Genomic DNA, 10,577 nt, shown 5'->3' on the forward strand with positions numbered 1-10,577 from the left:
AAAATGACACATATTCTAATTGTTAAACTAGTTTTAGAACAATAAAATAATCAGATTATAACAGACGACACAATATAAAAACGGGCTGTAGATCGTCAGCAACTGACGGCAGACCACCATCCCCCACGGTTACTGGGTTGGTCTTTTGCCCGTTTATACATTGTGTTCCTGAGCAATAGTTTTCTTTATGCAATGTTCTCAGTCTTGTTTTAAGGACATGAAAATCTGAATGTGATATATTGCTAGATATAGTACAGTGCACCGTTCAGAAATTTTCATATACTATTATCAATGTATAACATTGGACTAACATATGGTCTATGAAATCTTTTATTACATAATACATTTCTCTCCTCTAAAATTAAACAGATAATTTTTCTGATGTTCATTTTACTTACATGACTGTTGAAATGAGCAGGCTAGAGCTTGGTAGACTTGCTTTTGTACATGTATCTGGACTTGTTTTGTTTTAAAAAATAAATATTTTTTAACAAGTTTTAGTCAATATATGGCTGCAGTACTGACAACTCACTCACTCACTCACTCTCTCAACAATTTATCTGGCTTCTCAACAATGTTGGTAGCATTTTTTTATCAGCGTTGTTAAGCAAAGAGTGTTTAATGCAAACTTATAACTTAAAGTGACAGATATAAAAATGTCCTTACTGTGAACTACATACTAGTGATTATATTGGAGATGAAATTCAAGTAAATGCTCTCTCTAAAAAAATAAGACAACAAATGAGTGAGTGGGTCGCTGTTACCATCAATCAGACCATATCGGAGGGGGACAGAATGGTCAAAGTACATTACATGTGTTGTACTGGACTATCCTATATCTCCTGGCTAACATTATTGGGAGTTCATAGCACAAGACAGATTGTTTGTGTGTTTGTTTGTTTAGTTGCTCGACCCCACAGTCAACAGTATTGATGGGAACCAGGTTCAGGGGGTGAATCAAAGACGATGACATAAAACAGAAGTAGGAACAAAAGAAAATAAAGTTTAATGCAGTAATACGGAATTATAGGGCGCACAACCATGAATTACAAACACACAATCAACGTACTGTATTTAAACATTCCTAATAGCACACTGGGTTCACTTTGCTTCATACAAAACATCAATTGACTGTAGACAAAGGCAAATAGAGCAGTCAAAAACCTCCCAAGGGCTGTGTTTTGTGTTTTGCTTGTTTTTATTTTTTTGTTCTTTAACGCCGAACTCATCAATATGCCAGCTATATAACGGCGTTCTGTAAATAATCAGGTATCGATCCACGCAATTGGGACAGGATGACATGCATCAACCAAGTCGGCGAGTCTGACCTGCAATCCTGATTGTCGCCTCTTACGACAAGTACTGTCCCCTGTTAAATCATTGGTTGCTGAAGAGCTATTCTTACCCGGTTCTTCAAGGGTCTAATATCAGCATGATCGAGAGTTACCTCCCTAAACTGCTTTCTAAAAACCACAATGTAAACGCTGTCAAAATACGACCAAAGCCATAAAATGACAAATGGATATTTTTCTGATATTAGTGGGAGAGTGTGGTTTTACGCCGCTTTTACCACGATTCGAGCAATATCACGGCAGGAGACTCACCGGAAACATTGTACCCTGGCCTTCAACGAACGCTTTAACCACCAGGCTACCCCACTTCCCCCTTTTTATGGTGACAAGATAGATCAGTAAAAAATAAATTGATGATTTTACTCATGATACTGACATAATATGCTACACCAACAGATACTGAATATTCCAACAGTTATTTCATGTCATGCAGTGTATTATACACATGATAGCAGTTTTTCCTTTTTAGAGAAAATTCTCTTTAGAATACTAAAATTATATATAATTTTGATGTGGCTATTCTAATGCATCTGCATGAAAGTTATAATGCCATAAATGAATCAAACGGAAATCAATAGTCTTTGTAAATAGTTCCCCGAGGGGAATGTGTTTGTTTGTTATTTAATGCCGCACTCAGCAATATTCAGCAATATTCCAGCTAAATGACGATGGTCTGTAAATAATCGAGTCTTGACCAGACAAACCAGTGACTGACATTTTGAACATCGATCCATGCAATTGAGAGGGCTGACATGCATCAACTAAGTCAGCGAGCCTGACCATCCATTCCCGTTAGTCGCCTCAAGGGACATGTGATAAAAGTCGATAATGTGATGTTGGCAGAAACAAGCGATGTGTTTACCATTCCATATCCCTAAATATGGTAGTTGTTGTAGCATTACAATATGGCCTTGCTAAATGATAGCAATCGGGTTTTGTTTTACAAGGATTCATTTAACATATTTTAAGTCGCCAGTGAAGAGCAAATAGAAGGCGTAATATCTTCATTAACATGTTTACAAATCACTTCAAGTGTTGTCACGAAGCCGCACTTCGTCCAAATTAATCATTCCAAGTGTTGTGAACCAATTGTACATGTGCATTCAAATAAAAGGATCAACATGTAAAGTCATAGCTTTCGGACTGTGTTGGAACTGTTTGACGTCTGAACATGGCAATTCCTGACATTTTAGAAACTTCTCTTCTGTTCATACAAGGTGGGTTCGTGTCACTATAAGCATCCACTATAACTTCCAAGAACAACTGCTGGTTTTATATTTGCCAAATAGTTAATGCTTCAACAAAACATTAAATTGTATGTCTAATATCAGCGGCTCGGATGTAGGAGATTGATTTGGCATATCCAAAATAGCTACAATAATTGACAAGGTAACTGTACTGTTAACACTTCAGGGGGAGCAAAAGCGACAGAAATACAAATCAGCTTGATGTGTTATCACGGACCTTAGTACCTCGGGTATATGGGTTTGATTTTGTTCGCTTTGCCTATTCCAAATGTCTAGCATAATGGACAAGGTAATTGTACTGTTAAATCTGCAAGATGATCAATTGCAGAATAAGAACGAATCGTCTTGATGAATTACTACTGTATTTGCCAAAGTGCAAAGCACAAAGTTCCATATTAAACAGTTTCCTAAAACACTAGGCGTATTTGAGTCTAAGCCTTGTTTGTTGTCCAGAAAACATATTTTAGTGATACTGAAACATCAAGAATGACTTATTCAGCAAGTGTTTGAAACATACAAAGTTTCAGAATAAAATCTTAAACGGTTTCCGAGTTATACTCCGGAAACGGAACGTGACGAACATACGAACGGGCTTTGGAGTGGGGGATAATAACTCATTTCTTAATCATTCACTTATATATTCTTATTGTCAGGATGATCTACCTTTGAGTTTGTGTTAACAGTGACCATCCTAAACTTATGTCCAAATAAACGACACAAACTATTATAATTTCTTTATTTTATATTAAAACATTTTTAAACATATCCCACGAATCGGTAAGAAAATTTGACAATTCGTGTCAAAAAGTGCACTTGCACAAAGATCTACTGCTACCTCGACACGTTAGGAACACGTTTAACTGCGATAGAGAGGGAGAGAGCCGTTGGAATGGCCCAACAGGGAGCAACGCACGCCGTCATTGGCAGGACGTTTGGATGCGCCCGTATAACCATCACAAGGTTATGTCAGACAGGTCCGACAACAGACAGGCCGAGAAGCGGAAGACCACGGGCGACCATTCAAGACATCTGCATTCGGACAATTCACCTCTCAAACCGCTTCGTCACGGCGACATAAACGGCAGCAGAAGGCACTGCGACACAGGATCAGTCGTCAAACCGCGTGCAAGAGAAAACGAGCACATGGTATCAGAGCACATCGACCCTACCTACGTTTGACGTCATCGGCCTGTCGACGTGCTCTGGCGTGCTTTAATGCTGCAGGTGGACATACCCGATATTAACGTGACATTATGATGCGTATTCTGACATTTTACACACTTGCCTCGTCATGTGTTAGTACTGTGACTTTCACCGTTGACCTCACGCGTATTTATTGGCCTGTCCTGAATGCAATCAATGCTTGTACACATGACGTTTAAACGATTGCTCTAATGAGATATACCAGTATGGATTTTCTATATTTCTTCCTTAACCATTCAAACACTGGGTATCGTTTCTTTTGGACAGTGGTTTTACTTATGAATTATGAAACAGAAATAGAGGGCATCTTTTGCCTTAGGCTGGAAGAAAATGCCTAACATTTGAATGGGATTTGCACATTTCAAAGAAGGTACAATCAGGGAGTCTACATAAACACTCCCTGTTACAACTAGATAACGTTAAAACAAATGTTTATTAAATAAGCAATAATCAAGGATGAACATTAAAAAGACTGTGTACATGTAAGGAAAATATTTCTTTGTATGAACAAATGAAGGTGAGGTATTTCAGAACCATCCACCAACCGCGTTTAGAAATTACGAGACAAATCCCCTTAAAGGTATGGTGTAAGGTTTAAACAGATAAATGCATAGGTGGATGGATGGATGGATGGATGGAAAGAGAAAGATACCCCAACGACTATGTTGGGTGTGTTGCAATCATGTTTCCTTAAACGTTTCTTTATTTTCAGCATGTTGGTTTCTTGGGTACTCGCAAGCTGTCTCTGATACAGGGAACCTCAGCGGTTTCCTCTGTGAGATGGACATGTTACCGACGGCTATCATTATTGGACCAAAAACAGGTTAACACTTTAAATGGTTTGTTCCTGTATGTAGGCTAAAGCTTTGTATGCTTGTGCCACATTACTGGGCGATGCTATCTCAAAACTTAGTACTTTTTATCAATCTATCTCTACATACTATATGTTATCTCAATACTTTTTATCCATTAATGTCTACATACTATAATAATATACTGCCTTTAGCAAGTTCCATATTTTAATTGGTGCCGCCCGTCTGACAGGTTATTAGACATGTTGATAACCTGACAGAAACTGAGAGACATGCTTATCGTTAAAAATACGATCAGCATACCATGTTTGTATTTGTGCTGCATTTGTGTATTAATGTTGATAATACAACATATTTACCACTTACAAGTGAAAGACCCAGAATAAATATTGTTTATTCGCTGTGGAATCGGTTTTAAATACAAACGACATTTTCTCATTTAAGACGGAATATGTTTTTTAGATTCGCGAATAGACGACATCATCAGAACAACTTCACGACAGACGAAAGCCAAAATTGTGGATCTCGATGCCTTTCCAAACATGATATCGTGGCATATGTCTACAGTCATGTTGTATGAAAATCGGGAATCTGTCAAAAGGAACCTCAAGTTTCTCGTTCTCGCTGACATTGAAACAATTCGTCCTCTGCTACAAAAGGTATTACTATGTATGCAATGCATGATGCTGATTTACGCTATTACATATTATGTCCTAAGAAGCCAGTAACGGGATCGGGTGTTCATGCTCGCTGACTTGGTTCATTCATGTCATCGTATCCGAAAGGCGTTGATCGATGCTTATGATGTCAATCACTGGATTATCTGGTCCCGCCCGATTATTTTCAGACTGCCGTCATATAGCTCGAATATTGCTGAGTGCGGCGTTAAACAACGAACAAAATGGTTATGACATTGGGTGTTATCATAAGTACACTTGTATGATCGACTCCGCGACTATTCCAAAACGCTAAAGAGCTAATATTGTCTGATGAGAAAATAATATCAAGGAAAACATTAACCAGCAATTTATGACAGCTTTCTCTGTGCAATTGAAATTTATGAAACCCTTTATATTCTCCGAGTTTTTATCGACCCGTTTGTTCTTCTGATCAAAATATATTCACACACAGCACTTTCATACATTCATTGCTTGATATCGTTCTACCTATCTGGCATATGCTTTCGTTCTTTAACTACCCCCAAATAGAGATTTTAAAAAGTGCTTTCTTTTTCTCCGGGGTATGTTAGGCGAATTGGAAACCTGATTACCTGAGTTGTTTATATCAAGGTAGAATAGAATATGGTGCAACCTAACTATGATTATTATTCAAAGAGAATGCATGTAAGCTGTCATCCCAAGTAGGGAAAGAGGAGAAATGTCTGATGTTCTTGCCAATATATCCAGCTTATATACACTGTCCAGTCATCTGTCATGAACAGGCTCAGCAGATTGATAGCGACCTTGGAGCAGGCCTACTTCTTCGACACTTCTCCAGGTGGCTGGTAGTGTTGTCAACGGGAGCGGTAGATGCACTGATCATTGACGACATTGTGTTTGACAACGTTGCTGTAAACGACAATAGACAACATATATTGCAGCCTATGCAGGGTATGTTTGTCATGGCTTAAAACTCGTCATTCCCCTCCCACCAGGTTGTTAAAAATAACACTATTTGTGTATAACTCGAACATATACCCCAAATATAAAACTGCAGGTTCTTTACCAAAGTAGCATTTTAATGAATTTAAATCATGATTACAACTATGCAAACAGCAAAAATATATATATCATTTTGACAAGTTGTAAAGATCGACAACAATTTTTTCATTTACTTCACAGTCCCACCTTCAACGAAGAAAAGCTGGTCTTGAGGACTTATTTCTTAAACTCATTTAAAGTTTGTGTTACATCGATTCAGAGTGTACATGTCTTCAGTTTGTTACAGTTATATTCCAATGTTGGCTTAATAATCTCTTGTTATCTATGCAACTGGGTTGTACTTACTGAACATGTATGTCTGTGCATAGTGGGTCAACACTTTCATTCAATTCATTTATCGTTTGTGACAGCAAGTAAAGTTCATGAAATACGTGCTATTTGTTATATGAATGTACCATTGTGTTGTCAGAACATCTCCTTGCTGCAGACTATGTTGTGGAAAAACGCTTCAAGAAAACAAGTACCTACAGAGGACCTTTCTTCTCGTATTTTTCCCAACACCAAGACTGGTTTGAATGGCAGGCTACTGAAGGCAGCAGTACTACAGGTCGGTCTGTTAATTACAGGAATGTAACATCTACTTAAGTATCTGGGGTAAACTTACAGTATTTCTGTAATATCAAGACCTGTCAGCATAATTTGAGATGAAAGTTCGAACAGATTGATACGTGTCGCTTTACAAACTAAAACAATATGTTAACCCAGAAATCTGTACAGAAAATAATTTAGTGTGAAAACCAACAAACAAATAACAAATGGTACACAATAAACAATGGCAGTATCAAATATATAAACAGTGGATAAGCTTCCAAGATAGGCCTTGGCTGGTGTCCAGGGTGAATCTTCACACAAAAGCTGGTCTTGAGGACATAATGTGAGATATAATGTGAGATGAGATACGTTTGTCCTTGTTTACTATGTTGTCTTTTTCAGTCTCCTTTCAGAATCGTTCATAACAGGCTTGGTCTATGCTGTTCCTGAATTTTCCAGAAAACACCAGAATCGAAATATAGTAACTTCCACAGCACTGTATACATTATATAGTACTAATTTCTTGAACACGAATTATGATAAAATACGATGCTATGACCGTCTACTGAATTCAACAGAAACAAAGTAATACTCTTGCAACATTGTTTGATAATACATTACACTGCCATATAGCATGATGCATTTGTAGAACTCATGCGTTAGGTGAATACCGAGAACACAGAAACAAGGAGACTCTCGACAGATCGCCACCTTCTACTGTACCCTGAAAAACTATATTACAACAACGCTAGATAAACTAAGGTGCGATTTAGAATAGACAAACTGAGGACTATATAATTATAATATTTACTTTAGACATGGCAGAGCTGAAACATGTTGGTAAAAAATATTAAGATTAGATATAAAGTCTCCTTCGTTTGGAAGTAGATTGTCAACCCACAACCGACACCCCATACCCATACAAAATACGTTTCTGTCAAGCTCATGCCAATACTTGAATTAATCACAAACTTCCAGTTCTTCCTCCGCTGTTTATTTCTACTTTTTCAATATTCAAAACATAGCTTTCTCAATCTGCCTCATGGGAAGCGTTGTTTATCTTAACAATGAGGGGTTTGACTGGTACAATGAATGCTGATTAATATGTCACACATTCCGTTTCAGTGGCTTTCATGCAAGCTAAATAGTAAAACCAAAACCACCTCCGGGCCATGCAGCAGACTCATATCCCATCTATCAGGAGTATTTAATTTCAGGTAACGTTTTCAAAAACTTTGACACACGAACCAAAAGAGAGGTTCGTATATTAGACCAAGTGCTTTTCATAATCTTTATGACAACGATTTTGCATTGCCATACTACTAAAAGCAATACAACCCCTTTCCATGTTCATATGACATTTCTGCTACAAGCAGAACCGATTGTACGAGTCCAACTATGCCATGGGCATGCGTTTATGAATTACTATCAAATAATGATGACATCAGGTGTTTGCAAAACGGTCGGCGTATCCTGGCCCTCCTTTGGAACTCGTCAGAAACACACGCAGAAGCAAGTAAATTGTTCACTTGAAAAAAAACAAGGGAACGTATGGTACAAATCAAAATAGGGAATTGTATTGTGACATTTATGTTGTGACTAATGCGTACTAAGGATATATATTTTATTTTACGAAAATATGCAGAAATAATGAACACGTTATTTATTTAATTGTACTAAGCAAATGAGCTAGCTTTGTATATATTAAACTCAATTGTGGAATATTCGATATTTTTAATGCTCTTTCCAGCTACACGTACGTTGAGCCCGAGGATCAGTCCTGGGGAAAGTACGACAATGGAACATGGGATGGAATCATGGGACTGTTGGTAAACAAGGTATGTCCAACAGAAACGATACCAAGTGTTTGAGAGCTTATGGAAGAATAACAAAACCATATAGAAAAATCATATTGGATATGTCATCAAAGCAATCTCTTAACATCATGTGTTCACAAATACATTGCAATCAAACTTTAACCTTTAGACGGACAGGCCCAGAAAGACGGGTGTAGGTCACAGTCCTAACACGTGACGAGGCAAGTGTGTATGATGTCAAAATATTCATAATAATGTCACGTTAATATCGGGTATGTCTACCTTGAGAATTAATGCAAGCTAGAACAGGTTCCGCATGAGTGAGGATTTCTCACAATGATGTTGTCTTTAAAGAAGTTAAACACGTGTTTATGGAAACATTTTTCAAATGTTTTGCGAAAAAAGTGTGTTAGTGTGATTGGTCTGTAATTATTGTGCCATATCAATTTAATTTTATAAGATAGATAACAAATTATGTATTCGAAATAATATTTTATATCTTTATCAAATGTCCAGACGAGGGGAAAGTAATACATTTGGCGTGCATTTTTCTCTGAGCATCCTTGCTTACATCTATCCATGCTGTCATGTTGGAGATATGGATGAGATCAAAGTTGTAGTGTAAGCCTACCAAAAGTGTAAACATTTACGTTAACTGTGTATATCTTAGCTAATGATGGACACGTGAAGATCCGGGGTAGAATAGGTCTTCAGCAACCCGTGCTTGCCGTGAAAAGCGACTATGCTTATCGTAAGAGGCGACTAAAAGGATCGGATCGTCAGGCTCGCTGACTTGGTTGATGCATTGCTCATGGTGTCAATCACTTGCTTGTCTAGTCCATACTCGATTATTTACATACCGCCGTCATATAGCAGGAATATTGTGTGCAACGTTAAACAACAAACAATCAAATAAAACAAACAACTATTGATGTTATTAACTCAGCAATGAATAAACATGCTTTGTGCAAAGCATAAGCCCCTGTGGTCTTATTCATAACAATGAATGAACAACACGTTCTACGTGTACCCAAAAGTGTAACAATAATAGTTGAATGTGCAAAAGAATCCAAAATAAATTATATCATGCAATTTGGTGTGACACCGGGTAAAAATATCAATGAATATAATTTGTTTTAAAGTTTAAAACACACCATTAACAGATACAATATAGGCAGTACATTTCAAAGAAATACATTCGCCTTTGCAAATGCATCCCCTAGAACTATAAAATGCACAGGTATCAGCGACATAGCTTGTGTTTTTCAGATACCTGGATATTGCTGTAATTTAGCTTACCTAACATTAACTTCCCCATCATGAGCAAACATAAAATGACAGAAACCAGTAACACATACATGTATGTATTCATCACACACTGTCCACAGCAAATAGTAAGCATGGGATACGATAACATGCATCAACCAAGTCAGCGAGCCTGACCACCCGATCACGCTACTCGCCTCTTACGACAACCATGGGTTGAGGAACACCATGTCTATCCCGGATCTTCACGGGTGCTAGAATTCTTGGTCACGTATGGGTAAGCTAGCTCAGGCGATCGTGCATCTTTTAAGCAGAATTAGTTATTTAATGTGGCTGAAATCCGGGAAGTAGCCTTGTCGGTCTACAGGTATAAGTGCCATAACAAAACCATGTCTTTCATGTAGTCGATGTACTCTGAAAAAGGTAACGCAAAATCAACTCACATGACATCAATGTATCGTTTGTGATAGCAAGTTTCTCATTTTAATCATTTCAGACAGTGGACATATCGGCAGTGCCGTATGCAGTTTCCCTTCGCAGATCAAACTACGTGACATTTCTGTATCCAATCAGATACACCTACAAAGACATCCTCTACAAAAAACCAGACTCCCGCGTCGACTTGGCC

Source organism: Haliotis rufescens, unplaced genomic scaffold (genome assembly GCF_023055435.1).
Source record: "Haliotis rufescens isolate VD_foot unplaced genomic scaffold, xgHalRufe1.0.p SCAF_63, whole genome shotgun sequence".
Classification (NCBI taxonomy): Eukaryota; Metazoa; Mollusca; class Gastropoda; order Lepetellida; family Haliotidae; genus Haliotis; species Haliotis rufescens.